The sequence below is a fragment of the Adiantum capillus-veneris genome, chromosome 8, assembly GCF_014529385.1.
Source record: "Adiantum capillus-veneris isolate H3 chromosome 8, ASM1452938v2, whole genome shotgun sequence".
Taxonomy (NCBI): domain Eukaryota; kingdom Viridiplantae; phylum Streptophyta; class Polypodiopsida; order Polypodiales; family Pteridaceae; genus Adiantum; species Adiantum capillus-veneris.
The window spans coordinates 34,446,820-34,453,401 of NC_140938.1; positions in this window are offsets into that span (position 1 = coordinate 34,446,820).

Below are 6,582 nucleotides of genomic sequence, written 5' to 3' on the forward strand. Positions count from 1 at the left end.
TTTCTTGACATTATCCATGGTGCATATGGCTTTTGGGGCATACCTCGCAAAGTTTTCTCATTTTCTTGTACGTGCTTCTCTTTGTACTGCTTAGGCATCTCTTCAGTATATTCTTCATCTAGATTATGTATTTTTTTCCTTTTTTTCTCAACAAAATCTCAAAAAACGGCTAAATAAACCAAAAAATCAACTCAACTCAAAAAAATAATTAAAGTTAATAGAAAACGTTATGTACACTATACACATGTCCCTAGGGGCTCATATATGGCTTTTATCCTCGTACTTTTCCTGTAACGCTATTGGGTGTATGCTCTAAATTTTATCACAAAATCATCACAATCAAACACAAAAATTTAATACAATTTACAAAACATTGCCCTCTAATATTCATAATATTAGGTCCACATGTAGAATGCCTCCCCCCCTCCTATTTGGAGTCCTCCTTGATGACAGGGTATCGCCAAGGGTATGTGTTGTGATTGGGCAATAAAAAAGTGTGTCTATGTAGGCCCTGTAATGTAGTCCTATTATGCAATGCATAGTCAATGCATGAAAAAATTTATGTTGTGCAAGATGTGGGTATAAGCAATTTGCTTATTGGCATTTGTTGGTGAGGCTTCCTATTTTAAGCAATGTGCTATTCTTTGAAGCTCCTGTGTCGTTTGCTTGATTGAAGGTTGTAGAGTTTTTTTGAAGGCTTACTTATATGTTTGATGTTGCTTTGGGATCCATTTTAGTCTTATGGTTGGTTGTCGTATTTGGCATTGTTTCTCATAGTGGGTTCTCTTCTAATTGTATTGTAATCGTAAGAGGAATTGAAAGAATTCAAGCGACGGTGTAGTGACAATAGGTTTATTGGTTCCCTTTGGGATTCACTTCTTTGTGATTCCAGGATGTTTTGTTGATGTTGCTCGTTTGGGAACCCATACTTGTCCCTGTTTCGTTTGTGTTTGAAGAGACTTCTTTGGGATCCACCTTGTCTTTGTGTGAGTCTTCAATAGTCTTTGCTTCAGCTCTTGTACTCTTGGTTGAGGACAAGATTCAGGCATTGGGAATTGATCCTTTAACTGTTTTAGAATCAAAATAAACTCTTGAACTCTTTGTGCTTAAATCAACTTCTTTGGAACACGAATCTGAGTTGCGGAAGCTTGCGACTTTGTAACTTTCGTAGATGTTCTTGTATGCTTCGACTGTTTGGTATTGTATCTTGTGATTTTTCATCAAACATCTTTGCCTTCTTGATCCATACTTGTTTTTGGCCAAACTAGCTCTTTGGTATCCAGATTTGTTGAACTTTTTGGTTCTGACTTGTTGTTCTTTGCTTTTGGCCTTCCTTGGTTGTTACTAAAGCTGCTGATGACCTGAGTTTCTAGTAGGGAATGTCATAAGAATCATCACTGTCGCTATTTTCCTCAGCAAGGTTGCATTCTAACACTTTCCCTTTGTGGTTTTGGCTGGTTGTGGAAAATTAGTGTCTGCTTTCTCTTGGGTTGTTGTTTCTGGGATGACTTTGGTATCCACTTGATTAGAGCGTTGGTAGCTTGTTAACATGGCTATGTTCTTCTTGGTTGAGTTTTTCCTTCATGTATAGGAGCCACGTACAAGGATGCTTGTTGCAATTGTGTTTACACAGAGGATTTTGGAATCCATTTTTGATGCACTTTATTTTTATAGTGATGACATTGTTTCCTGGGACTTTGATCTAGACAATCATAAAATCGTGCATTTGTTAAAGTGTCATTCATGTCACCTGCTGAGTTGTCTCGATTTCCATTGTCAGCATCTTCTTGAAGCTCCAAGTGTTCCCATTAAGTAGCTCTAAAGCCTCAGGAAAGGGTTCAAGGTTGTAATCCGTATCTTCAATTTCCCTTTCTAGGATGCATTCCTCTCGCTTTAAGCTTCCACATTCTGAAGCTCCATATATCCACAATTCTTTAGGCTTACCCAACCATGCGGGAAATTCTGATTCTGCTATAGTATCAAAATCAAACTCTTCTATTGGGGTTCTTATCACACCCTTGTAACTATGGTCCTTAAGATTATTCTCGTCATGGTTTCCATATGTCTCAGGTAGATATGGTCATAACCCCAATCTTGGACCATTTTCAACTGTTGCATGAATGGTCTTCCTAGAATGATATCATACTTCTTCTTCTTGCCAAAGTCAACAATAGCAAAGGTTTGCTCATATTCAATTCCACAAGAAGTAACACCTGGTTTTTCTAGCAGTCCTATGGGCCTTTTTGTGTGTCCGTCTGCAAGCTGCAGTTTCATCCTGGTAGCCCTCACTGCTAGTTTTTCCCATTTTTCTAACATCTCTTTTGTTGCGATGGAAATGCCGACTCCACTGTCAAGGATTGCCATGGTTTTTACACCTTGGAATTCCATAGGAAGAGTGGTGTTCCCATCTTCTCCCTCATAGTACTTGCCTACCTTATTTAATGGCACTGGCTTAGTGTTGAGCTGAGGCATTTCCAGCTCTTTGATACCTTCCTCGATTTGAGTCATTGGTTTTTTAACACCAAGTTCATCTAGAGGCATTTTCCCACAATGGCCCACATGTATGGTCGTATTCTGAGCAACTCGACTAACGTTATCGTTGATTGATATTGACAAAATGTCTATCAATCCTTTTAAATCGACGACCTTGTTGGAAGGCAGTCTCTGTGATGGGACTGTAATAACATCTGATTTGGCCTCATGCTCTCCTGTATACGACGGTAGTGTTCTTAGTGAATGGGGTTGATTGTCCATAGACTGTACAGATCCTTTGTCTCCGCAATACAATTCTACCTCTCGATTCATTTGAGATCCAATCTCAATTTTATTTATCGGTGGAAGAGACACTCCTCTTCCATCACTCGTTTGGTTTACCTCGTCTTCTTATCTCACTTTCTTCATTGGCCTCTCTGACTTGTTTCCACAATTCGTCAAGACGAACTATTTCTTTACAGCTGTCAGGTATAGCTATGTGAAATCCCTTAGAAGAGTTATCCGTGGTATTCGACACTATCCTTGGATCTAATGCGGGGTCCTTGAGCTTTTGTCCGTGCTTATAATTGAAATCTAGCTCTTTTGTTCTTTGTTTGGTGGGATTATTGGTGTAGGTGGGACAAGGATCACACTCATATTTTCCAACTGGTGGCTCTAGTAAAGCTTGGGCTGTTTGAATCATTTTCTGGCACATTTCAAGCCCGTCCTTTTCTAGTTCCGCATATGCATATGTCATCCATCTCTGTTCTTGGATTTGGTTGTTTTTGAGCTGTGTTTCATAGACTTTTAGGAGGGTGTCTATGGCTCATTAACCTTCTCGACCAACATTGATCCTCCTGTGCTAGCACTTTTTGGCTCACTTTCCGTTGATGGTTCTTTTGGAGGTTGAGACGCTTCCATAAGAGAAGGTGCAACCCTTTCCTCATGTTTTCTTATCTTCTCTTCAGCTTGGGTAAGCTTTTCAGCCAGGGATTTCTGCTCTCATTCCCTACGTGCTTTCATCCTAGCCTTTCTAGCTTTCCAACTATTCCGTTTGTTCTTGATTTTTTGACTAGGTGCATTGGTCTTTGGCTCACCCATCTCTGGACTAGCGTCAATTTGTGTTTTCTTTGTTTTTGGGTTCTTGTCAGCTTCCGTTTTGAACTTGCACTCTCGTAACTACTTGAACTGGGTACAACCTTTTTATTTTCCAAGCTACTGGGTAGCTGAACAATTCCTAAGACATTTGTTGTGATCTTTCTGACTCGGTTTGGGTGTTTTGGACAGTTGGGGATCAAGTGAATGACACCACGTCAAGACAATAGGCATTCACTTGAGTGATCTCTGTTTGATCAAGTGGTTGTCATGGATTTGGTCACAATCTATCTCTGGTTGAGGAGCTTCTTCTTGCAATTCCTCTTGGCTGTAAACAGGCTCTGACCTAGCTAAGCCTCTATTCACAATGAACCGCAATGTCCTTTTATCCATCTCATACCTTCTTCCTCCAGGTCAAATCGTTGAAGGTGGAGGTTGTACTAGTCTCCCCACTCCATGTGTTTCTCTCATCTTTTGTCGCTTCGAAGGGCAATACCCACTTTGGTTGTTACTAGCGCTTGTTTGTTAGATGCTTCTATCATCGGCGTGTATCTCATGTCTATAGGCATTCTAGCACATGGATGCAGAGATTGTTGTCCTAAGACAGGTTGTGGCATTGAAACTCCTACTGGACCTGACGCATTCCGCATAACATATCTAGGTGGAGTAGGTGCTATTGGAACAGGTTGTACATACCTGTCCCTAGCATATTCCATGCTACAGTAACACTCTTCCCTCGTATGGTTTGTCCATTTTCTCTCAATTTCGTACCACTTAGGCTCCCTCAAATCAAAATTTACAAGAGGAGCTAACCTCTTGACCATTTCATTGATAAACTTTTCTTGATCGATAGGTGCCGTTGGTTTTGCAGTGGAATCACTCAGCTGTGAATGATCAAGCTGAGAGGATGTATCATCCTCTTGACTATTACAATCCTTTTCTTTATATTCCTCACAGTTGTCCACCAAATCAAGAGCTTCTTTGATCAATTCTCTTAGCGTCAAGCTCTTTATCATATGGAGATCCTTCTGAAGACCTGCATGTCTCATTCCCTAGATAAAGATCAACATCAATCGTGCTTGCATAGGTAGTTCCACTCTTGGACAAAACTTGATGTATCTTTTGAGCCGTAATGCCACTTTGCGTACTGATTCACTCTCTTTTTGTTTGAATTTGTGAATTTGCAAGACCGTATTGTGAGCTATGCCTTTCTACAAAAATTCTTCGATGAATTCTTCAAACAGCTTGTCTAGAGTCTCAAAATCACATCTTTCCACTGAGTTGAACCATGTACCCGCGTCATCTTCAAGAGTCAATTCAAATCCCACAAGCTATGATGCAAAATTTAAAACTTCTTCTGCTCTAATTACTCTTTTAAAACCCGCTACATGATCTGTCGGATCTTTGTCTTCGGCGTATTTCTTGTTTACCCATTTTTGGATCTGGGATGATCTAACTCGCCGATTGTCTACAAGTCTAACCATAGACTCTCCCAATAATTCTCTTGCTTTAGGTCTTCTACTATGCCTAGGTTCTTCTTTGAAGGGATTAGTCATTCTGTTGGAGATTGGTCATTGAGAAGGCATGTATGCCATCTCTGTGATCATTTCATCTCTCGTTATCGCTCTAGAAGGGAATCAATCCAAGTGGCTCCCTTTTTGAAATTCTTGTAGGAATTCTCGTGTTTGGTGGAGGTATTTGTGGTCCTTCATTGAGAAAATATCCACCTATGTATAATGCAATCCATGGATTTGTGCTTTCTACAGCTCTGTATTCTCATCCATACTTGTCAACAAATATGGATTTCCATTGATAATCGACTCCGTATGTATAGACATATAAGAGCTTGTAATCTGTCAGCTCTTCTAGCTATGGCTCTGAGCACCTAGAAAGGTTGACCTCACTGTCGTCAACATATCTATACAATCCTTCACTCTCATGACCTGTTATTCAAACTCTCTCAACAAGCTTGGTCTTTATCAATTGCAAGCTTGGAAGATTCATTATGGGCGGATGCTCCTCTATTGTTGGCAACCCAAAGCTTGTATAAGCTGAGTTTGACTCTAAAGAGAAATTGATATCTGGGCTTAATAGCTCTAGGTTGATGTAAGAAGTCTTATTCCAAAGTGTTCAAGTACTTTGGTTAGGGAAAAGTTGAAATTATGTCCAAGATCGTGACCGTTTCCTCACAATTCTCTCAAATTGTCAGCTTTAGACACCCCTAGCTTTCGGATGAATTTTGAGGCCTTGAAAGACGTTTTCATTGTTGTTCAGGGTTGACACTGAATCTTGTAGAGCTACTCTAGAGCTTCATTACTTCGTTAGCGTAACATCCTCTTTTAAAAAACTGGCTTCTCAGTAACCCACGTGGCACAACGTTTGAAACGACAAGATTTGTTATATACAACGTTGGCTTTTTTAATCCCGCAACAACAGGTCGTCGTAGATCTTGCTTTTTTATTCTAGCAAGTCATTGCAAATCTTCAGCCTTTCACCTTGGCACGACGCATTCAGTTCCTCAGCATGATGCAACACATCCAACAGGTTGTCGTCAAGGTTGGCAGTCAGTCTCTCTCTCTCTCTCTCTCTCTCTCTCTCTCTCTCTCTCTCTCTCTCTCTTTCTTTCGTTGTTGAAACGCTTCTAATTCCACCTATTCTCTTTATGATGTTCAAAGTGGGCTTGCTTTCAATTGAACGTGTGTGCATGTTCTGAGACAAGCTTCTTAAAGCAGGTTGAAGTAGGCTTGCTCTCAATTAAAAATGTATGCATGTTTATGTCACCTCTTAAAACGGATTGCGGAATGTCGTCTCTTCAAGTGAATTGATTGCTGGGATATGCCCGACAGAGATAGGGCCAAGAAGCTCTAGCTACCTGTAGCGCTCTCAATTGAGCATGGGCGCATGTTTATGTCGCCTCTTTAACAACACTGATTGCAGGATATGCCCAGCAGAGAAAAGTCCAAGAAGCTCTACCTAGCTGTGCCGAACATCGGTGGGGCAAGGAAGCTCTAGGCT